Source organism: Pleurodeles waltl, chromosome 8 (genome assembly GCF_031143425.1).
Source record: "Pleurodeles waltl isolate 20211129_DDA chromosome 8, aPleWal1.hap1.20221129, whole genome shotgun sequence".
Taxonomy (NCBI): Eukaryota; Metazoa; Chordata; class Amphibia; order Caudata; family Salamandridae; genus Pleurodeles; species Pleurodeles waltl.
The window spans coordinates 1533261639-1533289539 of NC_090447.1; the positions used below are offsets into that span (position 1 = coordinate 1533261639).

Below are 27901 nucleotides of genomic sequence, written 5' to 3' on the forward strand. Positions count from 1 at the left end.
TCCTCTCCGGCAGAACCCAGAGAGTCCACCTTCCTCCCTTCCTCTCTGAAGCAACCAAAACTATCTGCGGCGTTCCCCAAGGATCTTCGCTCAGCCCAACCCTTTTTAACATCTGCATGGTACTGCTCACCAACATCGCCCGATCCCACAACCTCAACATCATCTCCTACGCTGACGACACCCAGCTGACCCTCTCACTCACCAAGGACTCTGCCACTGCAAAAACCAACCTCCACGGCGGAATAAAGGCCATCGCCAACTGGATGGAGAGGAGCAGCCTAAAACTGATCTCAGACAAGATGGAGATCCTCATCCTCGGATCCAACTGCTCCGCATGGGACAACTCCTGGTGGCCAGCCACCCTTGGAACTGCACCAACGCCCACAAACCATGCACGCAACTTAGGTTTCATCCTAGACTCAGCGCTCACCATGACCCAGCAAGTCAATGCCATCTCATCTTCCTGCTTCAACACCCTCCGCATGCTCCGCAACATCTTCAGATGGATCTCCATGGAAACAAAAAGGATGATCACCCACGCCCTGGTCAGCAGCAGACTGGACTACGGCAACGCACTCTATGCAAGAACCACGACCAAGCTGCAGAAAAAACTGCAGTATACAGCACGCCTCATCCTCAACATCCCACGCCGCAACCACATCTCAACCCACCTGAGAGACCTACACTGGCTCCCCGTCAACAAGAGGATCACCTTTAAACTCCTCTTCCAGGCTCACAAAGCACTCCACAATGCTGGCCCTGCCTACCTCAACGAGCAACTCACCTTCCACACTCCAAACCGTCAACTCCGCTCCACCAACCTCGCTCTCACCACCGTCCCTCGCATCCACCAATCTACAGCCGGCTGCAGACCTTTCTCCTACCTCGCCACCAAGACCTGGAACTCCCTCCCCGTCCACCTACAACAGAACCAGGACTTGCTGACCTTCAGGAAACGCTTCAAGACCTGGCTGTTCGAGCAGTAGCACTTCTCCCCTCTCCACCCCCCAGGGCCTTGAGACCCTAGCGGGTGACTAGCGCGCTTTACAAATGATTGGTTGATTGAAACAAGGACAGCTGCATGAAGAGAGGCAGAAACCTTCACAATTTATTCATCGCTTAGTGCTGTTGGCCAGCAGGGTAGGCAGCCAGTCGGGCATTGGGCCGATGCCTCACGGTCACCCGCTGGCCAATTATTTAGGGCCTCAGTAAACCGGCACAAGAGACTTATTTTCTTCCCCAGTTCCCGACAGGCCACTGTAATATGACACCAGTATCATGGGCCCTCCCCTGCCATGCTGTAACTTGAAGTTGGGCCCAGGCCTTTCTTTGGCCTTTGGGGAATTCTCACCTCGCCCCCTGCTTTGTGTGGCTTGAGCCACCAGAAGAACTGGTTCTGCTGCTTCTGTCTTGACCGACAAGTCAGGGTGGTGGGCGTGGCCTCTAGGGACGTGCAGCACATGTAACCTGGTGTGCCGCTACTGAGAAGTACAGTAAGCACTGAACTAGTCTGCTGAGGAGCACACATTTCAGCACAGACACAAGCACCTGCAAACCCACTCACCATGGGGGTAAGTGTACCCTGCTTTCTAGCTCATTGAGTTAATGTGCCTGCTGCAGAGACCTGTATTTATCTTGCAGGACAGTGTTTTGAATCTTGGCTGTCTGTGATGTGGCAGGAGCCCCTTTAGAATGGTAAACTCCAGCTGAAGTCCCGTCGGTGCTGGAGTAGAATAGAGGGGTTTGTGCCACATGATGTAGATACAAAAGTTGTAACCCTCGGGGGTGGGAGGTTGGTCACTGCTCACCTATGTTATCTCTCTTACATGCAGTGCACAAGCCCTAAAAAAGAAGTGAGGGACCAACCAAGTTAGGCAGCATGCATGTGACAGCATGGTGCGTGACATCACAGTGCGTGGCATTATGGCGAGTGACATCACGTCGTGTGACATCACACATGACATCACAGGAAGGAGCTTCGCAGCCCATGACCTCACAGGAAGTGGCATCACAAAAAGTGACTTCAGATCTTAAGACGTCATTCATCTGTTTGGGATGTCTAGCATGAGTACATTTGAGAAAATTACAATTTTTAACAAATGAGATTTTGCGTTGGGGATGCCACAAAGAAATTGGCAGCAGGAAAACACAAGTCAGGAAGTGTGTTCTGCTTAATTGGTTGCAAAGTCTGCATTTTAAAATGTCTCATGGGGTTAAAACACCAGCTGCAGAGATCTTGTGCCTGGTAAATCATCTGTGATGTAAAGTGCTCTGACACCCGACATTTGGATGAGTAGCGCTAAGTGCTATAAAAGAAATACAGAAATAGTGGCATTTAAACTGTTATGTGTATAAATACTGGGACAGACCAACACATCTGACACTCTTACAGTGCATGCATGTGTCTTATATACAGGGACTGAAGAAAGTCAAACGCAGCCTGTCTTAAGTACTTGTGAAGAGAGAAGCTGTGCGCCTTTGTTCCCCCTCCTTGCATTTAGGTGTGAGGCTCCTGATAGCTCCCAGCCAGGATACTCCAACAAAAGGAGGCCTGATGGCCCCTTGACTAGGCCTTTGTTATGCGTCCAGTTGCACTCTGAGAAGCCTCCTCCCCGTCTGCACCTGCCTGCTCGTAAGGAAAGCTGACCATGAGCAGCTGCTGCTGAATGTTTGTTAAAATGACACCGGGACAAGTTAAGCATATACTCTCTTGGCAGGGTAAGGCGTCCACCCTGTGAAAAAAGTGGGTGGACGCCATCTACCCTCGACAGGGCTTGGTCGCCCCACTCACTGCTGCCGCTCCTGCCTGCCTTGCCGCCTCCTGCCTGCAGATCCCTTCGCTCGCTGCCCGCTGCTCCTGGGAATTTCCCGCTGGGAATTTCCCGCTGCTTGTTTTCCCGCCGCTGCCTTCCTGCGGCCCGCCCCCCTGTGAGCCCATTCGCCGCCCCGCTCCCGCCACCCAGCTGCTCCTCCCTCCCGGCTCCTTACTTATGACGCCCCCAGAGCGACCGCGCAGCGGGAGCACCGACGGAGCGCCGAAGGTGCGCCAAAGGTAAGCCCGTCTGCGCCCGTCCGCGCCTGGCCCGCGCCCAGCGCCAGGACCCCTGGCCCCCGCAGACGCCAGCCCACCCTCCGGACCTACGACGCCGCCACCCTCATCGCACTCAAACCCGACCGGAAAAGAGCCTGCCACCTAGCCAACCCGAGACACACCCTTGGACCCTTCACCTGCCAAGCCTGCAAGTTCACCTGCCACCGGACCTGCACCACACCCACCAAGCCGAGCACCAACAACAACCACCTCAAGTGTATCCTGCTCAACACCCGCTCCGTTCACAGACACGCCATCGAACTCTGGAACCTACTCGACACAACCTCACCAGACGTCGCCTTCCTCACAGAAACATGGATGAACGCCTCCTCTGCACCCGACATAGCCGTCGCCATCCCAGACGGCTACAAGATCAACCAGATTGGAGGAGGCATCGCCATCGTACACAAGAACACCATCCGCATCACGACCAACTCCGATGACACCTTCAGCGCCGCCGAACACCTCCACTTTCAGATACACACTGACCCCAAGACGACCCTCAGAGGCACCCTCATCTACAGACCCCCGGGACCGCGCACACAATTCAGCGAAGACATTGCAGACTTCATCAGCCCGCACGCCCTCCCCTCCGCTGACTACATCCTCCTTGGGGACCTCAACTTCCACCTGGAGAACCACAAGGACCGCAACACCGCCGCCCTGCTGGACAACCTCGCCAACCTTGGACTCATGCAACTGGTCAACACCCCCACCCACTACGCCGGCCACACGCTTGATCCCGTCTTCTCATCCAGCGAGCACGTCACCTTCAGCCACACCACCGGACTTCACTGGACCGACCACAGCTGCGTCCACTTCAGCTTCAGAAGAACCACGACCCACCACCACCCACAACAGGTTCCCCGCCGAAGCTGGAGCAAGATCACCGCCGAGCAGCTCACCGCCTCCCTCAGCCAGAACCCTCCCGACAACACTAAGGACCCCAACGAAGCAGCCCGCAACTTCACGCAGTGGCTGACCGCCTGCGCTGACGACCTTGCACCATTGAAGAACCCTCCCAGCAGACCCCGAAGCAAGAAGGCCTCCTGGTTCACCGACGAACTCAAGGACTCCAAGAAGAACTGCCGCTCCCTCAAGAAGGCCTGGATCCACGACCAGACCACAGACAACATGACCGCCCTCAAACAAGCCACCCGCAAGCACCACCAGCTTATCCGCACCACCAAGAAGACATCACTGAAGGAAAGACTGGACAACAACGCACACGACAGCAAGGAACTCTTCAGCATCGTCAAGGAGTTCTCCAACCCCAGCACCGGCAACAACGACATAACCCCTTCACAAGATCTCTGCGACTCCCTGGCCTCGTTCTTCCACCACAAGATCATCGACATTCACAACAGCTTCAGCCCACCACCCACGCACCCAACCATAAAACCTACGCCCCCCACCGCCACCCTCCGCACCTGGACCACGGTGACCACCGAAGAAACAGCCTGCACGATGAACAGCATCCACTCCGGATCTCCGACCGACCCCTGCCCCCACCACATCTTCAACAAGGCCAACTCCACCATCGCACCCCAACTAAGGAACATCATCAACACCTCCTTCAACACCGCCACCTTCCCGGAGAGCTGGAAGCATGCCGGGCTCAGCGCCCTACTGAAGAAACCAACAGCGGACCCCACCGACCTCAAGAACTTCCGCCCCATCTCGCTCCTCCCTTTTCCTGCCAAAGTCATCGAGAAGACCGTCAACAGACAGCTTGCTGCCTTCCTCGAGACGAACGGATCGCTTGACACCTCTCAGTCCGGCTTCCGAGCCAACCACAGCACAGAGACCGCCCTCATCGCAGCCACCGACGACATCAGAACCCTGCTCGACAACGGGGAAACAGCGGCCCTCATCCTCCTGGACCTCTCCGCAGCATTCGACACTGTCTGCCACCGCACCCTAGCCCAACGCCTCAGCAACATCGGTATCCAAGATAAGGCACTGGAGTGGATCACATTGTTCCTCGCCGGAAGAACACAGAGAGTCCGCCTCCCCCCGTTTCAATCCGAGGCCACCGAAGTCATCTGCGGCGTCCCGCAAGGATCATCACTCAGCCCCACCCTCTTCAACGTCTACATGAAACCTCTGGCAGCCATCGCACGCCAACACAACCTGAACATCTTCTCCTACGCCGACGACACCCAACTGATCCTCTCCCTCACGAGAGACCCCACCACCACCAGAACCAGCCTACACGAAGGGATGAAAGACGTCGCCGAGTGGATGAAGAACAGCCGCCTGAAACTGAACACAGACAAGATGGAAGTCCTCATCCTGGGACCATCGCCCTCCGCCTGGGACGACTCCTGGTGGCCCCCCGCACTGGGCACCACTCCCAAGCCTACTGACCATGCACGCAACCTGGGCTTCATCCTGGACTCCTCCCTCTCAATGACCAGACAAGTCAACGCCGTATCCTCCTCATGCTTCAACACCCTTCGCATGCTCCGCAAGATCTTCCGATGGATCCCGACCGAAACCAGGAAGACGGTCACCCATGCACTCGTCACTAGCCGACTGGACTACGGTAACACCCTCTATGCCGGAACCACAGCCAAGCTACAAAAAAGACTCCAACGTATCCAGAACGCCTCCGCCCGACTCATCCTGGACATCCCCCGACGCAGCCACATCTCCGGCCACCTGAGGGACTTGCACTGGCTTCCCGTCAGCAAGAGAATCACATTCAGGCTCCTCACCCACGCACACAAGTCTCTCCACGACCTGGGCCCGAAGTACCTCAACGACCGCCTGACCTTCTACACACCCACCCGCCAGCTACGTTCAACAAGCCTCGCCCTCGCCGCCGTACCACGCATCCGAAGATCCACCGCCGGAGGAAGGTCCTTCTCCTACCTGGCGGCCAAGACATGGAACTCCCTCCCCATCCACCTCCGGCTGACCCAGGACCATCTCGCCTTCAGGAGACAACTCAAGACCTGGCTGTTCGAGCTGTAGCGGATCCCTTCCCCTAGCGCCTTGAGACCCTCCCGGGTGAGTAGTGCGCTATACAAGTGTTATGATTGATTGATTGATTGATTGATTGACTCGTGCCCCGGTTGGGCTCCATTGAAAGCCCTGCATGTCCTTGCAGGCTGGGCGAAGCCTCGCCGAGTGTCCGGAGCACATGACAACTGCCCCACCCTGCATCCAGCCCCGCGGCAGATTACATGTTGGGGGGACTGGGGAGATCTCAGGGTGGGAGACTCCACCCCGCCCAATTATAAGCTCCCACACCCGGATCTTCTCAGCGCAGGAAAACTGGGCTCAAAATCACTTTTGGCTTGGGGTGCACTCGGAGCCTCCCCGACCCCCAAGAATCCTCCCCTTAAGCATGGACTGCTCGGATCCGCCAGGCGACCTTTCCCCCTTCGCCTGGGCGAAATTTGCGTAATCTCCTTTGCGTAAATTACACACAGTGCCCAAAAAATGACACAAATGCCCCAAAAAGTGCGCAAATGAAGCGTTATTCGGCAAAACGTCAGCCGCATCCTTTTGATTTTAAAGGTCAAAATGTGTCTTCACAACAATGTTTGCTGTGGAGATGCATTTCACACTTAAAAATAGTACAAACACAGGTAACACAAACAGCTGCGCGATTCTGTTCTGTCTCGTTCTATCTTTGTTTCACTGTAGGATTTCTACGGAACAAAGTCTCAAATGTGCCACGTGTGGTAATGGTGTAATCCCTGGCATTTCACATGACAACTGTAACTCAAACTTCTGAAGATTATGTGAGATTACACCGGTGTAAATGTAATTACAGCCGGGTCTACCTACCAGTACCTCCCCCCCTTCACCGGCCTTCCACTTACACCCACCACCTGCTCAGCACACGTCAGAGGAAGTGCTAAGTGTGACCACTGACCCCACGGAAGTGACCCTTCCACAGAGAGTTCCAGCCAGTAAAACAGCTTTGTACAGTTATATCTAGTCCTTAATTTGTGCCGCTGGTTGTCGGTGGGTGACAGTTTTCGGGACCAGCACTCATTTGTCGCATCAGGTATTTGCAGAGAGCCAGAGAGGGACAGACACACAGATGGAAATGACAGAAGACGAGACAGGCAGCAAACCGACACAAAGGGAGGAATCAGTGAGACAAAGGGGCAAGGAGTGCCTGGGAGTGGATTAAAGACACCAGCCTTGGTATGTGGCGCGCTGACGGGCTGATGTCGTCTGAACAGCGCTTCATGCACCGGCACCCTTCCTTTCACAAATTAAGCACTGGGTCCAGACCATTTCATGGGAATTAACTCACAATAGGTGGATTTAGGTGCATAAATACCTCCCAGAATCATAAATTCTGCCCAGCTGGGGCCGTATTATACAAAGCGCCTTAGGGGCGCGCAACAAGCACGTGTGCCCACTTTGCGCGCCCCTGGGGCACTTTGGTATTACAGAAATGGCCGCAGACGCATGTGCGGCCCTCCTTGTAATACAAATAGCACTGGCGCACATATAGGGCAAGTGCTAACTCAAGAGGGTGTTCCCTCATTTGTGTGGGGGCGTGGCTCCATGCAAATGAGGGAATCCCTTTGCCTCTGCGCCCGCTCCCTGTTATAGATGCACATGCAGAGACAAAGAAAGTGTCAGGAGGTGCACCTAAAAGGTGGTGCACTGTCAATGCACCCACTGATGGCAGCCCTCTGGAGGGGGAAACGGGAGACCCTGGACCCCCCCAGACATTCCCTTGCAGGCGGGTGCAGTCACTCCCTGCCCCAGACTACAAGGGGAGCTCTAATCCCCCTTACTAGTGCAGGTGGGTTGCAGCACAGTGAAACACTGAGCGGCGGCATTCAGTGTAACAGAGGGCACTTTCTCTGTTTGCGCCCTGCGCACTTGTTTTAAGGTGCACCGTGACGCAAACAGAGACAGTGCGCCCTATGTGTAATAGGACCCCCGGTATCTTCACGTGTAAATCCACCATACTTTAATCAGTGCCATGGTGGTATATCCGTCACTGAGTATTTTCCTGAGATGGCTGTTGCCATGTGACAGAAATCACCTCAGGGACAAAAGCACAGCCCACTGGCAGGGAGGGTGAGTGCCGCAAACCTCTCCCTTCTGGTGTTGGGAATGTGTTTCCTCGGTCTCGGTGGTAGTGGTTGTTCCAGGTACCAAAGTGTGAATTAAGGCTTATAAATCTCTAAAAGGATGGACTGGGGTCCAGGCACCCAAAATGGAGCATCTGTGAGTGTATGTGGTCGTCTGAAGCACTGGGTCTATCCCAGGGACATCATTCACCATCACAGAGCAAGAAATGTTTGTAATTCCAGCCTGGAGGCTTTATTCACAATGGACTCCCAGAGGCCCTAAATGCTTCCTATGACCCCTGAGTGAACACAAGAGTTCTGGTAGTGGAACAAAGGCCACATCGCATAATGAGGCCATAAGTGTGGAATAACTGGACCCGCCATTTTATCATTTGAGGATTTCCCATCACAACCGGCCTATCGCTTTGCACTATTGGTTTTAAAGCTCTTTGATGTGCAACCTAAGAATTCCACAGTGGGATAAAGTCCAAGGCTGTATCCTTGCGGCGGGGGCTCCTTGGTGTCAGATATGATTTACAACAGACTTCAGGGAACAGATCTGCTGGGGGTGAAAAGCTCATGGTGGTACACGTCTGTGTCCCAATCTGGCAAGGTTGGGCCTTTGTTAGTTAGACATTCCTGGTGCACCCGGTCCTCGGGAGCAAATATTCACAAATATCTAAAGTAAAATACATGTTGAAAGGTGGGTTTTTCAGGAGTATTAATATGACCACCAGCCACTTCAACAATATTGTAAACCTACTTTGGGATTGTTTGGAATTACTGGAGGAAATATTGTTTCTTTTGGTCAAAAGTGCACGTCTCTGCGGCAATCTGTTGAAGGTAATAGAAAGAAATAGTGTGTTTTCATATTATGTTATGTTAGGAGAACTTATAGAGTGCACAAACACCCGAGGGTTTCTTGGCGCTGCGACAACCAGGAAGGAAAGGACAGAGGGGTCCGGCTAATCATGAGCTTGTGTAAACAGCCAGGCCTCCGAAGGTTTCCTGAGCCGCAGAAAGTTGGGGTCCAGCCTGACCGGGAAGGAGGAGGGTTCCATGAGATGGGGCCAGGACAGAGAAGCTCCCGCCCCCCCCCCCCCCCTCCTCTGTCACTTGAACCGAGGGATCCTCAACTGAATGGCGAGAGAGGATCTGAGCACATATCTCTTAATTCGGCTAAATAATACAGGCTGTTTTATTAAGAATTTTGTGTGACGGGAAGCCAGTGAAACTTCATTGAGGCAGGAGAGGTATCTGCTCGTCTATACAATTTACAGATTATCCTCGCTGCTGCGTTTTGAGGTTTGCATAGTCCAAGCAGGACACAATTACCACAACAACACCTTTCAATGCCTCGGGAGACAGAAGAGAAGTGACCTTCCTAAAGGGTTTAAGAGACTAATCCACTTGCTGTGACTGCCTTGAAGGGGAGGGCCACGGACTGGTGACTTCCTGCCAGGATGCCTGGGCCTTGGCCAAGGGCGCAGAGACTTAGGGGGCTGAGCTCAGAGGGCCAGTGGGAGCTGCCCAGAGACCCATCTTGTGAGTGAGAAGAACCAGCGCTGTTTTATCAATGTTTAGCTCAAGTTCCAAATGAACTCCAGGGTAGATTGAACTTCCTGGAGGGATTGAGCAGAACCTTGATGCCGAAGATCAACGGACAGTCAGCAGCGCAGTTACTGCATCTAAACCCACAAGTAGCCAGGACTGAGATCAATGAAACATTAAACAGCAAAGGAGCTAATGCTGGGCCCTGGGGGACCCCCCCAGATGACCTGGGTCTTAGAAGAGACAAAGGGCCGAGCATCCCAGAGCCGGGCCTGATAAGCTGGACATCCTTCGGACCATGCAGCAGAAGGACGGGGTCCACAGTATCGAAGGCGGCTGATAAATCTAGCAGAACCATCGCGGACGGATCTCAAATCCATCTGCCATCGTGGGTCATCGAGGACACAAAGCATCACTGCTTCTGCGGGGTGGGCGGGAACCAGCTGCAATGGATGGAGAAAGTTAGATGACTATAGGAACCTGCTTAGTCCTGAGTAGCAAAAGCTTTCTGAAATAGAAGCTGCAGAGGGGACACGTGAGGTGGGGTGAAACCTTTCAGCATCTTGGGATCACGGCCCGACTTCTTCAGCAAGGGAAGCGTCGCTGCAGCTTTAAGGCTGTCAGGGACCACCCCCTGCGAGAGTGATGTATTCTAAAGGTCTAACAAAGGGTTGGCTGTTCCGACAGGCAGAGCTTGCGTGGTAGGAGGGGCCAGGGATGCAGAGGGGAGGCAAGTTACACCTCATGCATGAGAGAAGGGAGAGCCTCATGGAGCCGGGGAAACTGAACCAAAGAGTGAGGGCGACTGTAGCGCTTGTAGCGCCGCATGCAACAATGTGTGTTGGCGCCCCCCAGCGATGTGTGTCTCCATGGATCCCCTCACTACCATCCTTCAGGGGTGCCCCTCATGTTCCCGTATCCCCTCTATCAGGTGTATTTAATTTATTTTATAGTGCTACTGATACCAATGTAGGGTATCGGAGCGCTTCACATCATGCAACACATCATACAGAGACAATCATACAAGCGTGTGCATGAGTCTATAGGAAATGTTACATAAGACAAAGCGCTACAAGGTGTAGGAGTCCCATGTCACCCATACTAGTAGGCGGTATGTTTTAGGAGCGCTTGGTCTGGAGAAGCACAAACTCAGCATTTGAAGCACAACACAGAGGATGGCGCCGCCTTTATTAATAAGAATTTTTTTCTAACAAAATAATCCTTTCTTAGCAACCTTAGGATAACAAAAGTCTGAGTAAAGAAAGCATAAAGTCTAAACCTATGCTGTGCAGTTTGCACACAGCGCCTTGATGCCAGTTCATTGCTCACTGTGTTATATTAGAAGGTTTGTAAGTTATGAACTGCAAATAACCAAAGTATCTATGTGACAAAAGCAATAACCCACTGAGCTAGATTCGTAAAATACAATTCTGTCATCTATGTCACACCTGTTTTGCAGCAGGCACATTAACTCTGCGCTACTCCATAATGAGTCAAAAATACTATTAGAAAAAAACCTGATCTTTCTCGCAGGTGCATTAATCGACAGAATTATCTTGACATGTTTATTCTAGCCACACACAGCTCTGAAGGAGGTGATATTAAAGCCATCAGATATTTCAGACTGAGCGCCCCCTAAGCTCGGCGCCCGGTGCGACTGCACTGGTCGCACTGCCCTAAAGCCGGCGCTGAAAGTGTGAGAACTGAGGGCTCCGCAGTCCACGTTCTCCTCGGGTTGTTGAGGCAGGGAAGCAGTCGGAATGCCATCCTTAACCGGTTTAATTTTCTCACTAAAGAAAGTGCTGAGTGTGGCACAGTATTTAGGAGGGTTCTGTCTCCCAGGTTACTGGTTTGGGAGAAGTGACTTTTAATATCTTACAAATTTCCTTTTGTTTATTTGCTGCTAATTTAATGCGGTCAGAATGAAAATAAGATTTGCTGGTGAGGAACAAACTTTCATACTCCTCAGACCCTCACTAGAAGGTTCTCCTTGCTGAAGTCCTCCAGCTCTGATGCCTTCCCTTCAGTTGGCGTAGCCTGTGCTTTGCTGCTTTCCGTCCATCCTGGACCCGCAGAGCGTGTTTACAAGGAGGCCGCATCCTTCGGGTATGTTCTGGGACATGTACATCACGGGTGTGCAGCACCCAAGCTAAAAACACAAAGGGGTTGGGGCCTGGGCAGGTTTCCAGAGGGTGTCAGCCATTTCCTGGAGAGTCACCCTGCTCCAGTTACTGAAGTAGCTCGGGAAAGCATTACTCACTGCAGTACCGGTACTCAGAAATGCTTCAAGTTTGATGAGGGAGTGATCTGTCCATGTGCAAGGGAAATCAACACCTTGGTAGGTGTGTTTTGTGAACATACCAGTGCTTAATTTGTGCTTGTTGTTTCCGGTGCTGAGCACCAGCACTTATTTTTGAGGGCCGGCGCTTATTTTTCTGCCTCAAACATTTGCTGCGAGCAAAAGACCCATATGGGAAGGACAGAGGAAGAGAAAAATGGAAAGGTTTCACAATGGGAGACAGCAGAAAGCTGCAAGAGTGAGCTGAAGGGGCAGAGAGTGGCTGTAAAGGGGTTGAAGAGGCCGAGATGGTTTCAGGATTACGCTGCCTCAGTATTCTGTGTTCGCACATTTAAGTGCAGCAGCCGCATGTTTAAGAGGAGGGGTTTGGGCACCGGCACCTTTTTATTTGCAAATTGAGCATTGGACCATACCAAATCCAGAATATGGGGGTCATTCTGACCTCGGCAGTAAAAGGCGCTTACCGCCGGTCAGAAGACCGCCATAACACCGCCGCGGGCGCGGGAAACCGCCACGGTCATTCTGACCCACAACAGGCAAACCGCCAAAAACCCGACATCCACAAAAGTCCGCCACACCAACGGCCAGCGAAAAACTGGCGATGACCTAACCTCCACCGTCACGCCAACAGAAATACACCCATTCCATTCCGACCCACGAATCCACGCGGCGGTCTTTCAACCGCGGTCTTCCATTGGCGGTACACACCGGCGCGGTCAAAATATACACACAGCTCCAAAACACTGCCACATTGGACATTTTGAAATACACACACCTGATACACATACAAACACCACTCCCACACACCCAACACAATATAAAACACACACCCACATCACCCACAAACCCCTACGACCACCATTTATTGACTAAGGCCAGAGAGAGACACCACCAGCTAGTACAGAGCATTCACAGGCACATAACACCATCACTCACACAACATCCACGCACAAAACACCACACACCACCACACTGACCACACTCATCACCACAAACACCACCCCACACCTCATCCACACCACCCCATGGCACCCCAAAGACACCCCAGGTTTTCATACGCTGAACTCAGGGTCATGGTGGAGGAAATAGTTCGGGTAGAGCCCCAGCTCTTCGGAACACAGGTGCAGAACACCACCATTGCCAGGAAGATGGAGCTATGGCAAAGAACAGTGGACAGGGTCAACGCTGTGGGTCAGCATCCACGAAATCGGGACGACATCAGGAAGCGGTGGAACGACCTACGGGGGAAGGTGCGTTCCATGGTATCCAGACACAACATCGCGGTGCAGAAGACTGGCGGCGGACCCCCACCTCAACCCCCAGAATTTACAACATGGGAGGAACAGGTCTTGGCGATCCTGCATCCTGAGGGCCTCGCAGGAGTAGGCAGAGGAATGGACTCTGGTAAGTCTAATCTCAACTACTTCATCCCCCCCACCCACCAGCATGCCAAATCATACCCCCACCCCCATCACACATCCTCCTTGGTAATGTCTCACCATCACAACCCACCCATCCCAACACCAAGCCCTGCATGCGACCTCAAACCATGGACACCCATCACCTAAGCATGCCCACTGCACATACCCATCCCCGCCCAAACCACCATCACAACAGCCCCCACGAGGGAATGCCAGCACTGGGGTACAAGGGCACCCACCCATTGCACGCTATGGCACACACAGAAGCAATAACCATACTCTTATACCCCTGCAGGACCCGAACGCCTCGACACCGCCCAGGAGGGGCCAGAAATGTCCATTCCACCCCTAGAAGAGGCCCACAGTGATGACAGCAGCTCTGTCTCCCTGGACCCAGATGACCAGCCCGGCCCATCGGGGACCTCAGGACAGTCGGTTGCCCTCAGACAGCCACAGGCCACAGCAGACCTACCGCCCTCTGGGAACACCAGCACAGCACCCACCCAGCGGGCCCATGCCTCTGTCTCCAGGACACGTCAAGCAGCGGTGTGTCCACCACTACAGGGCACCCAGGTTAACCCACCACCCCAACAACAACAGGGACCTGGGGGCAGTGGTAGTGGGCACACGGTCCAGGGGACAGAGGCCCAGGGAAACAGGGGAACTGGGAGGGCTACTTTGCGACAGGGGGGGGACAGGCTCAGGGAACCCACTCTCCACAAGGCCCTATCCTCCATCATGGGAGCATGCCACCACTCCCAGGAGACGATGGCGACGGTCCTGGCCAGGTTCCAGGAGATCCAGGTACTGCAGGAGGAACAGTTTATGGGGTTCAGGGAAGAACTCAGAAACATCAGTTCCGCAATGGGCACTATCGTTGTGGCGCTCAATCAGATTGTCAGCACATTGCGGGACCATGTAGCACCACAAAGGGCCCCTGTCACTAGCATGGACCAAGAAAAGGCTACCACCTCCGCCGGCGCTAGTGGACAGGAGGCCCCGACACAAGAACAACAGGCCACCAGAACCCCACCCCCTGCAGAAGGAGAACCACCCCGCAAGCGGGGCCTGAGATCTAGGAAGAAGACAGAGTAAGATGCCAAGACCCCGCACCAGGAAAGGATAGCCCCTGATTGTCATCCCACTGTCCCACATTGTCACCCTGTCCAACCTTAAACTGCCCCTGCTCCACCTTCCACAGGCATATGGACAATGCACCTGTGAGACTGAAAATCTGGACTCTGCCATGGACATTCCTCCACCATCACCCATCACCGAATTGCAAGCATTACCCAAAATTGAGCACTTTAATAAACACACTTATTGCACAAAAATAATCTGGAGTCTGCCTGTATTTTTGAACAAATGTATTACACAGAACCGTGCCAAAATGTCCAGTTACATTGTGATGACAACATACCACTGTCAGACAGCTGTAGTCCATGGTGAAACAAAGCAGAGGTTACGGAGTGGGGCCCACATCTCTGAAATTGGAAGGGAAAGTCACAACTCAGTTAACATACACTGGGGGGAAACTCAGACAGTAGAGAGGCAGGAGACTTTAAGTAAATGTAAAATGCAGGTGTTGATTCTTACCTGTGTGTCATTGAAAATACTGCTGTATCACTGTGTCCCTGTTGTCTGTGTCGTCCTCTTCGTCTTCCTCCTCTTCACTCTCCGCAGGCTCCACAGCTGCCACAACACCACCATCTGGACCATCCTCCTGCAGGAAAGGCACCTGGCATCGCAAAGCCAGGTTGTGAAGCATACAGCAGGCCACGATGATATGGCACACCTTCTTTGGTGAGTACATTAGGGATCCACCTGTCATATGGAGGCACCTAAACCTGGCCTTCAGGAGGCCGAAGGTCCGCTCGATCACCCTCCTAGTACGCCCATGGGCCTCATTGTACCGTTCCTCTGCCCTTGTCCTGGGATTCTTCACTGGGGTGAGTAGCCATGACAGGTTGGGGTAACCAGAGTCACCAATTAGCCACACATGGTGTCTCTGAAGTAGTTCCATCACGTAAGGGATGCTGCTATTTCGCATGATGTACGCGTCATGCACTGACCCAGGGAACTTGGCATTTACATGGGAGATGTACTGGTCAGCCAAACAGACCACCTGGACATTCATGGAATGATAACTTTTTCTGTTCCTGTACACCTGTTCACTCGTGCTGGGGGGACCAAAGCAACATGTGTCCCATCAATTGCACCAATGATGTTGGGAATATGTCCAAGCGCATAGAAATCACCCTTCACTGTAGCCAAATCGCCCACCTCAGGGAAAACAATGTAGCCCCGCATGTATTTCAGCAGGGCAGACAACACTCTGGACAACACCTTGGAAAACATAGGCTGAGACATCCCTGATGAAATGGCCACTGTTGTTTGAAATGACCCACTTGCCAAAAAATGGAGTACTGACAGAACCTGCACTAGAGGGGGGATCCCTGTGGGTTGGCGGATGGGTGACATCAGGTCTGGCTCCAGCTGGGCACACAGTTCCTGTATAGTGGCTCTGTCAAGCCTGTATGTCAGTATGACATGTCTTTCTTCCATTGTCGACAGGTCCACCAGCGGTCTGTACACAGGAAGATTCCTCCATCTCCTCGCAAGTCCCAGCGGACGGTGCCTAGGAAGGACAACATGGAGCACAGAGTCAATCAACCCACAGGTACGTTCCCACAGCTTGCACAGTACACGATTCTCAATGCATTGAATGGCTTGTATGAGTGTTGATGCAAGGCCTAGGTATGTGTGACGCAGTAGAAATTAAGATATGGGGGCCCTTGAAATGGCGGCTGCCTGACCTGTGAAGTGCGACAGTGGGATGTGAGGTCAATGCACTGGCGTGGCACACCGTGGCGGTAGGCGGTCGAAGACCGCGGCGCAAAGCCGCATTGGTTAACATTGAACCCTATGGGTTTCAGGAGCCAATGACGATGTGCGCCGGCGGTCGCGATACGCCGCGGGCGTGACAGCCATTTTCTATCTGCTTTATCACTCAATACCTTACCATCCACAGGAGAGGACCTATACTGCAAGTGCTGCTGTGACCTCGGTCTGGAAGAGACAATGGCTGCTGCGACTGGGGAAAGGGCCCCTGCCTTTACTTCTGAAGAATTGGAGAAACTCGTGGATGGGGTCCTCCCCCAGTATGCGCTACTCTACGGTCCTCCAGACCAACAGGTAAGTACACTGGGACCATGCTTTGTGGCCAATGCCTGGGTTGAGTGGGGTGAATGAAAGATGGTGGGGAGAGGAGCGAATGAGGCATGCATCAAACGACAGATGAGAGCATGTGCCACATGGCAAGGGTGGGGATGGGGGGCCACTCACATCGAGCATGCAGAAGGTGATGAGTATTTTTTTTCTCCCCCTGTACATGTCACATAGGTCAGCGCCCATCAGAAAATCGACATTTGGCGTGCCATCGCCAAGGACGTCCGGACCCTGGGGGTCTACAACAGACGGGGCACCCACTGCCGGAAGAGGTGGGAGGACATCCGCCGCGGGAGCAGGAAGACTGCGGAGGCTCTGCTGGGGATGGCCTCCCAACGTAGGAGGGGTGCCAGTCGTACTTTGACCCCCCTGATGTCCCGGATCCTGGCGGTGGCCTACCCCGATTTGGATGGGCGCGTGAGGACATCACAGCAGACACAAGGGGGTGAGTACAAGCACATTCTGCTGATTTTGCGCACATTGGAGGTGTCTGGGTGGGGGAGGAGGGCTGTGGGTATCCCTAGGCCAGGGCGATTTCTGTAGGCTAGGCCCCTCCGTTAGGCATGGCCCTGTGCCCCCGCCCCCCACCTCTGTAGGTTGCCTAGTACAGCTATTCATGGCCCTGTGTCACCTATGTGTGGAGTTGCCTTCCATAGGCTTGTAGGCCATGTCCCACTGATTGAGTAGTGTACTCCAAGTGCGCGGTGTAGTGCAGGGGGCTTCTGTGTCTGTCCTCTCCGCCAACGTGTCGCCAATGCATGCACTCAACATCATGTCTTTGTTTCTCCCCCCCCCCTTTTTTGGTGGTCTTCCTGTTCATGTGTGCATTAGCATTATCAGGCGGAGGAGAAGTGGCATCGGAGCACGAGGGAGCTGCATCTCACAAAGCCATGGAGGGCCATGCAACTGACTCGGAATTCACCAGTGAGACGGAGGGCGAGGGGAGCTCCACAGCGGGGACACGTGGTGACACCAGCGACACAGACACGTCCTCGGAAGGGAGCTCCCTTGTGGTGGTGGCAACATCCATGCCCACCGCAACAACAGGTACATCCGCCACCCAGCGCACCAGCTCCGCCCTCCCAGCAGCCCCTCAGCTTTCGCCCCGTGCCCGCTCACCCAGGAAGGTGGGCATCTCCTTCGCCCCAGGCACCTCAGGCCCTGCCCCAGTTACCCCTGCTGCCCTCAGTGAGGAGGTCATTGACCTCCTGAGGACGCTCATTGTTGGGCAGTCTACCCTTTTAAATGCCATCCAGGGTGTAGAAAGGGAGGTGCACCGGAGTAATGCATACCTGGAGGGCATTCATTCGGGTCAGGCTGCCCATCAGCGAACGTTCAATGCTCTGGCCTCAGCACTGACGGCAGCCATTGTCCCTGTCTCCTGCCTCCCTCCTCCAACTTCCTCAACCCAGTCCCACTCCCCTGTACCTCTGCCTATCCCAGACACACCTACAGACCAGCCTGCACACACCCCAACACCCAAGGGAAGCTCATCCAGACATAAGCACCCCCCCATCACACAAGCATGCACCCAAGCAACATCCACATGCAGACATGCCAATAGCCACTGCCTCCTCTGTGTCCCCCTCCTCCTCGTCTCCCTCCTCCCTCCCTGTGACGTCTCCACTCACACTTGCATGCACAACATCTTCAGCCACTAAGTCCATCACCAGCACACCCACCAGAACACTCCGCACACGTGCAGTCACCACCCCCACTACCATTTACACATCCACTGTGTCCTCTCCCAGTGTGTCTGTCACCCCCTCTTCCAAACCACACAAACGCAGGCAGCCACCCACCCAACAGCCATCCACCTCACGACAGCCTCCAGCACAAGCACCTGCACCCAAAGACACCAGACTTTACTCTCCTACAACCACATCCTCTTCCTCCACTCCCATACCCACTACAAGTACCCGTCCCTGTCTTTCTAAATTGATTTTCATTTCCAACCTTGACCTCTTTCCAACAACTGACCCACCCCCTCCATCTCATAAGACTCCAATCAGCACCTCAGCCTCCACATAACCTGGACCTACAAAGACAATAGTCCAAGGATTTTGGAGTCCACCACCTTCAAGGCCAGCTAGTTCGGCTAGGAGTAAAAAGACGGCCAGCCCACCCCCTGAAAAAAAAGCCAAGAAAGCCAGTGCCCGGCGCGAGAGGCCAAAGACAGCAGGCTACAAAAGCACTACCCTGGCACCGTCAGGAAGTGGGGTGCCACCTGGCACACCGCCAAAGGGAGGAAAGGGCCACAGACGAGCAGGGAAGGGTGGGAAGGGCAGCACGCCCGACAAGTCCGGCAGCAGGCGAGCTGCCCAGGAGGGCCCCACCAGCCCCATTCCAGGTGTGCAGGAGGATACCCACGGGCCCTGGACGGCAGCACAGGAGGGCCCCGCAAGCGACAAGACAGATGTGCACGAAGGGCCCGGAAGCCACATGTCAGGTGGCGAGTGAAATCCATGTCATGGCCGGATCTGGTGACCTGGACACACATGTCAAGCACCGCTGAACAGGGCCCTTCAAGCCAAGCACCACTGAACAGGGCCCTTGAAGTCAAGAACCGCTGAACAGGGCCCTTCAAGTCAAGCAGCACTGAACAGGGCCCTTCAAGTCAAGAACCGCTGAACAGAGCCCTTCAAGTCAAGAACCGCTGAACAGGGCCCTTCAAGTCAAGCACCGCTGAACAGGGCCCTTCAAGTCAAGAACCGCTGAACAGGGCCCTTCAAGTCAAGAACCGCTGAACAGGGCACCGCCGTCTCAAGAACCGCTGAACAGGGCCCTTCAAGTCAAGCACCACTCCGCTGGGCCCTTCATCTCAAGCACCGCTCCGCTGGGCCCTTCATCTCAAGCACCGCTCCGCTGGGCACCGCCGTCTCTGCACCGCTCCGCTGGGCACTTCAACTCAAGCACCGCTCCGCTGGGCCCTTCATCTCAAGCACCGCTCCGCTGGACCCTTCATCTCAAGCACCGCTCCGCTGGGCCCTTCATCTCAAGCACTGCTCCGCTGGGCCCTTCATCTCAAGCACTGCTCCGCTAGGCACCGCCGTCTCTGCACCGCTCCGCTGGGCCCTTCATCTCAAGCACCGCTCCGCTGGGCCCTTCATCTCAAGCACCGCTCCGCTGGGCACCGCCGTCTCTGCACCGCTCCGCTGGGCACTTCAACTCAAGCACCGCTCCGCTGGGCCCTTCATCTCAAGCACCGCTCCGCTGGGCCCTTCATCTCACGCACCGCTCCGCTGGGCACCGCCGTCTCTGCACCGCTCCGCTGGGCCCTTCATCTCAAGCACCGCTCCGCTGGGCCCTTCATCTCAAGCACCGCTCCGCTGGGCACCACCGTCTCTGCACCGCTCCGCTGGGCACCGCCGTCTCAAGGACCGCTGGCCCATTGGCAGAAGGGGCATGCCCGCATCTGTGTCGGGCAGGGCTGCACGAAGCACTCTGGGCACCATGCCTCCTCCAGAACCAGTGGAGTCTGTAATCCACTTGTGAGACTGTGGCTGTGCACTCCCCAGGATGGCACAGTGGGCAATCCACCCACTGTAGATACTTGAGAGACTGTGGCTTGCACTCCCCAGGATGGCACAGTGGGCAATCCACCCACTGTCTGGACTTGTGAGACTGTGGCTTTGTAATTCCCAGGATGGCACAGTGGGCAATCCACCCACTGTAGAGACTTGAGAGACTGTGGCTTTGCACTCTCCAGGATGGCACAGTGGGCAATCCACCCACTGTAGGGACTTGAGAGACTGTGGCTTTGCACTCCCCAGGATGGCACAGTGGACAATCAACCCACTGTCTGGACTTGTGAGACTGTGGCTTTGCACTCCCCAGGATATGGCAATGGGCAATCCACCCACTGTCTGGACTTGTGAGACTGTGGCTTTGCACTCCCCAGGATGGCACAGTGGGCAATCCACCCACTGTAGAGAGTTGAGAGACTGTGGCTTTGCACTCCCCAGGATGGCACAGTGGGCAATCCACCCACTGTAGAGACTTGAGAGACTGTGGCTTTGCACTCCCCAGGATGGCACAGTGGGCAATCCACCCACTGTCTGGACTTGTGAGACTGTGGCTTTGCACTCCCCAGGATGGCACAGTGGGCAATCCACCCACTGTAGAGACTTGAGAGACTGTGGCTTTGCACTCCCCAGGATGGCACAGTGGGCAATCCACCCACTGTCTGGACTTGTGAGACTGTGGCTTTGCACTCCCCAGGATGGCACAGTGGGCAATCCACCGATTGTCTGGACTTGTGAGACTGTGGCTTTGCGCTCCCCAGGATGGCACAGTGGACAATCCACCCACTGTCTGGACTTGTGAGACTGTGGCTTTGCACTCCCCAGGATGGCACAGTGGGCAGCCCACCCACTGTCTGGACTTGTGAGACTGTGGCTTTGCACTCCCCAGGATTGAACAGTGGCCATGGAGGCCCCTCGTGGATCTGGCGTCGTGGACTCATCTGGCTGAGGTGCCCCCCCTTCCCTTCCCCCTGAGGTGCCTGTAGTTTTGCTACCTGATGCCCCTGCAGTGTTCTCTCCATTGGAGTCGGGTATCCTGTGTGGGCTTTGCCCATGTGTTTAGGCCCATTGGCCCACGAACATTGGCTGATACCCAATTTGGACAGGACAATTTACATATGTATATATAGTTATAGATGTTTGATATATTTTTTTACTTAGCCGTACAATATACTTCAAATTTCATGATCATTTTATTTTGTCTTCCGGGGGGTTTGGGGGTGTCACTCTGAGTTGTTGCTCTGCATTGATGTGTATGTAGTTGTGGGTGAGGGTGAGGGTGGGTGTGTCGCGTATGTGTGTCCCCGTAATTTTTTGGCTCCCCCCTCCCCTGTGTCGTAGGTGCAGTACTCACCGTTGTCTTCTGCGCCGGCATTCGTGCTCCTGGTAGAGGAGCAGGAAGACAATAGCTGGTAGGATGTGTAGTTCGGGTTCCATGCGGTCCAGATTCCTCGTGGAGTGTGTAGAGGTGAGCGTTTTCCGTTCTTAATGGCTGTTTCTGCCGTGTTTTTATCGGCGGGGCTACCGCCCTGGAAAAGGTGGCGGATTGGTGGGTTGTGATAGGGTGGGCGGTACATTGTCTCCCGCCTGTCTGTTGGCGGTGACCGCCGCGCTGTTTGTTTGTCCCGCCGTGGCGGTCGGAGTGTTAAAGTGGCGGTCTCTGTTGGCGGTTTCTGCCAGGGTCAGAATTCCATTTTTTTTTACCGCCTGCCTGTTGGCGGGTTGGCCGCCGCTTTAACACCAACCGCCAGGGTTGGAATGACCCCCTATGTCCCTTAGCGTGGGTGGGTAATTGGACCTGTTGGGTGAAAGATAAAGAATACACGAGGTCAAACAACTCTTACCGTTACATGTTCTGGCAAGTTCAGAAACTTCCAAAGAGGGAAAAATTACAAGGAACCACATTACCAGAATGTTTTCCTTTTTGTCTCTTGACCTGGATAACTCAAATGACCAATGGAATTGCTGATTCCATTCTCCAGTCCGCCAACACAAAATATGTGCTATTTTCCTGCAAGATCTATTCCAGGGTTACCACTGTGAAGTTCTTGCAGTTAAAATTGCTTAAGTGTGCAAATTGTACCCCAGCACCAATCCTGATTTGGAAACAAACACATGTTTGTGCCAGAATCAGGATTGGTGCTCAACTTGTGACAGTAATTGGAATTTGTATTTATATAGCACTTACTACCCCAGATGAGGCATTGAAGTGCTTTGCGTGGAGGAGCATGGTACTCCGGAACCCAAGATTAGAGTTAAATAATTAGCAAATTAGTATAAATGTGCTTTCTTTTGTCTTGTGGATTGGTTGTGGTAAACTTGTGCTCTTGAGTGTTCAGTAGTGTTTTGAGTAGAGATCGAATGATGGGAACGGAGTAGAACGCAACTTCAATTTGGCTCAATGACCCCTACTCACCAATGTCTTCAAACCCCAACTACCCCCAGCATCCAAAGTCTTCCCCCACCCACCATAGTCCAAAACCTCAAAATCCTGTAACCCCCAATGTCCAATATACCTGCTAAGCAGTGATGTCTTTCAACACCCTTCATCTCACAGATCTCAGTATCCTTCAATGTTCTCTGCACCCCATTGTAATCCAAACCCTAACATCGTCAAGTCCCCAAAGACCTCCAATACTAACGTCTTCTGACCCCCAATGTCCTCCAAACTCTAATATCAAGTCCTTAATGACCTCCAACCCTCAATGTCTTCGATCACCAATGTCCCCCAAACCTCAAAAGAGGAAGAATGCCGTGATCCAAGAGTCAGAGATACACAAGGAAGAGGGTTAAACAGAGACTGAGGCAGAGACTTAGATGAACCTTATATTCTTCAACCACAGCTGAACAGCCTGAAGGGATTGGGGGTGATTTCAGCGAATGAAAGCAGCGCACGTCTGTGGACTCTACCTCCCTGACCACTAATCCACCACATCACAAGGCAGCTATGTTCACAGAGCAGTGAAATATCTATCTGAATCCTTCCCCCGGCTTTAGGGTGTCCTTGGGGAGCTGGCTCCGATGTCAGCACATCTCTTACTAATTGTTTGGCAGAGCAGCAGCGCACAGAGGCAGCTCACAGAAGCACCCTCTTTGGTGTGGAGGCCCCTGCCTCTTGTTGAGGCAAATAACCCGGTGGGTTACTGATGCATGAACCGTGGACAGAGCCCTAAGGGTTCCAGATCAGAGTTTGCACACACTTGTTTGATCAGCATCCCCTACACTCTTCCCCTTATGAATCTTATATTATCCAATTTTCTCCATTATCAGTTCACCTTCAGCACCTCTTCTCTCATCCCCGATGCTTACTCCATTAATCAGCAATCTTTCAAATCCGCCCTCTGTTTGCCACACCATCAAGTCCCACGGTCTGTTGGTGTGGTGCAGGGGTCCTGGTGGGGGAGCGTTTCTTTCTGATCTCAGACAGTAGCAATAAGTGACCGCACCCCCCAAAAGCTGCCTCGTGATGGTCACCACATTAGACTCTACACTTAGTTGATCTCATCTCACACCTATGACTTCCTTCATGACCGATCAATAGATCTTATCAACACATTTGGGGGGTTATTACATCTTTGGAGGAGGTGTTAATCCATCCCAAAAGTGAGAGTAAAGTGACGGATATACCACCAGCCGTATTACGAGTCCATTATATCCTATGGAACTTGTAATACGGCTGGTGGTATATCCGTCACTTTACCGTCACTTTTGGGATGGATTAACACCTCCTCCAAAGTTGTAATAACCCCCTTTGTGTTTTACTTTCTGCCCACTGTCTCACCTCTTCCGTTGGTTAGTGCGGCGTCTGAAGCCTTGGTCGCCACTGGTGTACCTGCCCCTTTGTAGTGTTGAAGCATTGTGGTGCTGTGTTTGCAGTGTTGAGATTGTAGCTAGTAGTTGTGATCTTTCACGGGTAGTGTTGTAGCTGATAGTTTCGTAGAGTTGTGTTGATAGTGTGATAGCAGTATAATTCTACTGCTGAGGTAGTGATGTGGTTGTGGGTTTGTAATTCCAGAGTGGTAGTGTTTTAGTTGGGATGTTCCAGTGTTACAGCTGTTACTGCAGTGTTGTAGAGTTGTAAATTATGGTTTCTTATTGTTGCACCTGTGGTGTGGTGATGTGGTATTTGGCACTTGCAGTGTTGTAGTTACCGTGTTGGTGTGGTTGGTGATGGTGATTACTCTGCCTCGGCGCTGACACACTCCTCTGATGGCCGATGAAGTAAGGGACGTCAGAGGTTTGGCCGTTTGTCCGTTTGTCCGCCCGCCCTATTTAGAGTAACTGGACCGATGTTGAGTTTTCACTTGCCATCACCTTAGTATAAGACCAAGAAGGGGCAGTGAAAACTGTACAATGACCTCCACACCATAAGCGACAACTCACATGGTCTGAGGGTCACTAGTTTTTGTATTTTGAAAAACAAAATCCCGTTTTGGGATTTTATTTTTGAAAATACAAAAATATGTTAAAAGTTTGACAGAAGGTACCATCGTGCTGACGGTACTGTCCATCAAACGTTTACCACAATGACACGAATCGCCATGACAGCGGTTCCTGCCACTGTTAAGAGACATCTGCTGCACTGGTGCACATCAATTTGGCGGGCAGAGGCCCCTTAGTATGGTGGGAGTAAAGTACTCTGTCCGACCTCTGTCCTCCAAATCTGTTTTAGCGTTGTAGGGCTGTAGATGTATCCATAGTGATGCATTGTTGCTATGGCAACTGTAGGGTGACAGCCTGAGCATCACAGTTTTGTGGTTCTATTGTTCTAGTGTGACAGGTGTTGAGCTGTTGTATTATAGGTTTGCAGTTGTAACATGTAATATTTTATTTCAGCCTTTAGTGGTAGTGTGGTGTTTACGCATGTATATGGCATTGATATAACGCAAACCTAGCCAAGGGCAGCGGAGGACTGTACGGTACTATTGTAGGTGTATAGCTGTGCGCGTGGTGTTGTTGTTCATGTAGTGTGCTAGTGTTTGCGTTGCAGCTGTGCTGCTGCACCCATAGTTGTCGTAGTGTCGTTGCAGTTATGCTGCTGTCCTGGTATTGTGTAGGGGGTGCTGCTTGTGGTACTTGCTGCAGGTAGTTAAGGAAGTGGGAGCAGCGTGGTGTGATTGACAGGAAGTGTCTCCAACAGATCATTAGTCGCCGCACTCTTTAATCCCACCCACACGCGGCGGAAGCACACAGGACAAACTCACAGCAACAGTGCTCCGTCTCCCCTTGACAACAGCCGCCGGCCCGCCTAGTCCTTGTACAAACGAATCAAGAAGCCACGGAAAGGGTTAAACTCCTGGGCTGACCCGCCCCCGCCCACACCCTGAAACCAGCCCAGTTGTAGGAGTTTTAAAAGCATCTTCCACGTGGGCTGTAATTTGAGAGCTAGCACCGCCGGCCCCTGGGGCACACTGGTTTGTCTGCAGTTATACAAAGCGCCAACTTGACACGAGGGCATTACAGCGTTTTAGAAGACAACCAGATGGTGTTACACATTTATAGGCGTTAAAGTCTTTTTATGCAACTTTAGTTCACCTTAGATGCACAAACAATGGCAACTCTAATTCAAATAACCGTGATCAGTGGGATTCTGTCCCACAAGTAGGAAATTCTTTCAGAACTTCCAGGTGAGTTTATCTTAGCTAGGCCGGGCTTTTAGGCGCTCTTGCGCAGTGCCTTGAGAGGGTTGAAAAAAGTGGGCGGTCACAAAAGGGGCGTGGCCTAAGAAGCACAGCTAGGAATCTTTTGCAAGAGGCGTGGCTCATGTAATTAAGGATGTGATGTAAATTAAAACCCAGCTATTCCCACAGTGTGCTACCTGACCAGTAGTTTGGTGCCTCTCTGTGAGAGCTTCCTATTATTGTATCAGACATATCACACAGTATCGGACATGTAACTAAACAAGCAGACCTGTTGTCTTTGACAATGCTTGTTGGCAGTATCAGATAACTGAGCAACAGCAATTGTCTTTTAAATAGCTAGAATTGAAACCGTTCAATCCTGAGGCTATGAGGCAGTGAGTTAACGAGGTCTGTGAAGGGGGAGGGGTCTTCACAGTGTCTCAGTCCCTCCCCTTCTCCCCTTCACTCCACTTTCCTCTGCGGTCTCTCACTCTCTTAGACACTTAACACCATTTTCCTCCTCACATCTTTCTGAAATCCTCCCTCTGCATATCTCACACCCCATCTCTTTCCTCCTTAGCACCTTCATTTCATTTCAACACCCTCACACACATGTCTTTGGTTACTGCACTGCGTTGAGTGAGCTGTCAGTAAATAGATCAGGACAGCACTATATATATATATATATATATATAGAGAGAGAGAGAGATGGCACTATCCCGGTCTCTTCCTGGCACACTATCTGGCTGTCTAGTGCCACGCACACACCTTTACACCATAGTCCAAGGTGTCTGAGTCATGCCTAGCATGGGTTTTGTCCTGGAAGGGTGCCCGTCCAGTATAAAATTCTATATGCAGACAGACCTAATCATTTTCTTCCTAGGATGTGTGCTGTACAACACACAAGCCAAGTTGGAAAAGTTTGGAAAAATAAAAAACATTTCTCCTTTTTAAGGCCTGCTTCAAGAGGCATCATTTTGTGGTGCGAATTCCGTTGTTTGTAGATAGAGATTTGCATCACAAACTATGGGCCTGGGAATGCCAGTGTACCACCCATGGATGCCTCTTTGAAGTAAAATACCGCAGAACAGCCCAAAGGATTGCTTCCCGTTGCTTTCAAGCGTCTTTCTAGTGCAAAACAAGTTTTGTGCTGGAAAGTAAATCCCAAATAAACATTTTATGCAGGTTTGTGTCACTTTTGTGATGCAACTCTGGTGCAAAATGTTAGTAAATCTTCTCCTAGGTGTTTTGTTGCTTGATGATCTTGAAGGTAACGTTTATTGATTCCAAGATAATTGGGCGATGTTGCGTGGAGATGTTTTGGCAGTGTTTGAGGTTTGGCATGGTAGAAGGTTTCCTCCAGGTGGGTTCACCCTTTTGCAGTTTTAGCCCTGATGGGTTCTAACATGCTTACACACCAGACATACATAATCATTCAATTAGAAATGTTATGATGAAGACATTCTGTATGAGACCATGAGATGTATTACGTGTATGTCGTATGTGGCCGCCTCTTGGTTGCCCTGTAGATTTTCCATATTCAGCATCTGTCGGCAGTGCGCATAGTCACACTAGACGTGCTTCATTATTCCCAGGACATCTCTGCTAACGATGCCTCGTCTTCTTTTTTCAGAAACTGGTTCAAGCGCTGGTGGTGCCCTGTCTCTGCCTCTGGTTGGCCACCGTCCTGGTCCCTGAGGTCACCTCACAAGAGTGCTCAGAGGAGAGCTGCGCTCTTCAGGCATTCAGGTGCCAAGAAGCGAATCAGCAGTGCTGCAAGGAGTATGTCGGTTGCCCCTGCGAATGGAACCGGTACCCAGGATGTGGCCAGTTGAAGAACGGGCTGATCCCTCTAGGGGAGATCATCTACACAGACTACTGCCGTAGGCGCTGCGCCTGTAAGTGCAACCTGGAGCTTGACTGTGCCTTCATCCCATGCCCTGAGATCCCGCCTGACTGTAAGAACATAGTACGGCCCGCGGACGGCTGCCCACGGTGCAGAGAACCCTAGCCGAGAAGATGGATATGACATCCCATGCCACACTGTGAAGGAGCTCAGTCCTTGCTGCTTACCAAATGCAATAAAGATCAGAGAGAAGTGACCGCCTCCTG

The 27901-nt window shown here is 52.7% G+C and overlaps 1 long non-coding RNA gene across 1 annotated transcript; it reads left to right on the plus strand.

The window, feature by feature from the left end:
- The first annotated feature begins 1444 nt into the window (after window positions 1-1444).
- LOC138249281 (uncharacterized) lies at window positions 1445-27889 on the plus strand. The gene is made up of 2 exons (XR_011194826.1): window positions 1445-1571; window positions 27423-27889. It is a non-coding gene; the product is annotated as an uncharacterized lncRNA (long non-coding RNA).
- Window positions 27890-27901: the final 12 nt, after the last annotated feature.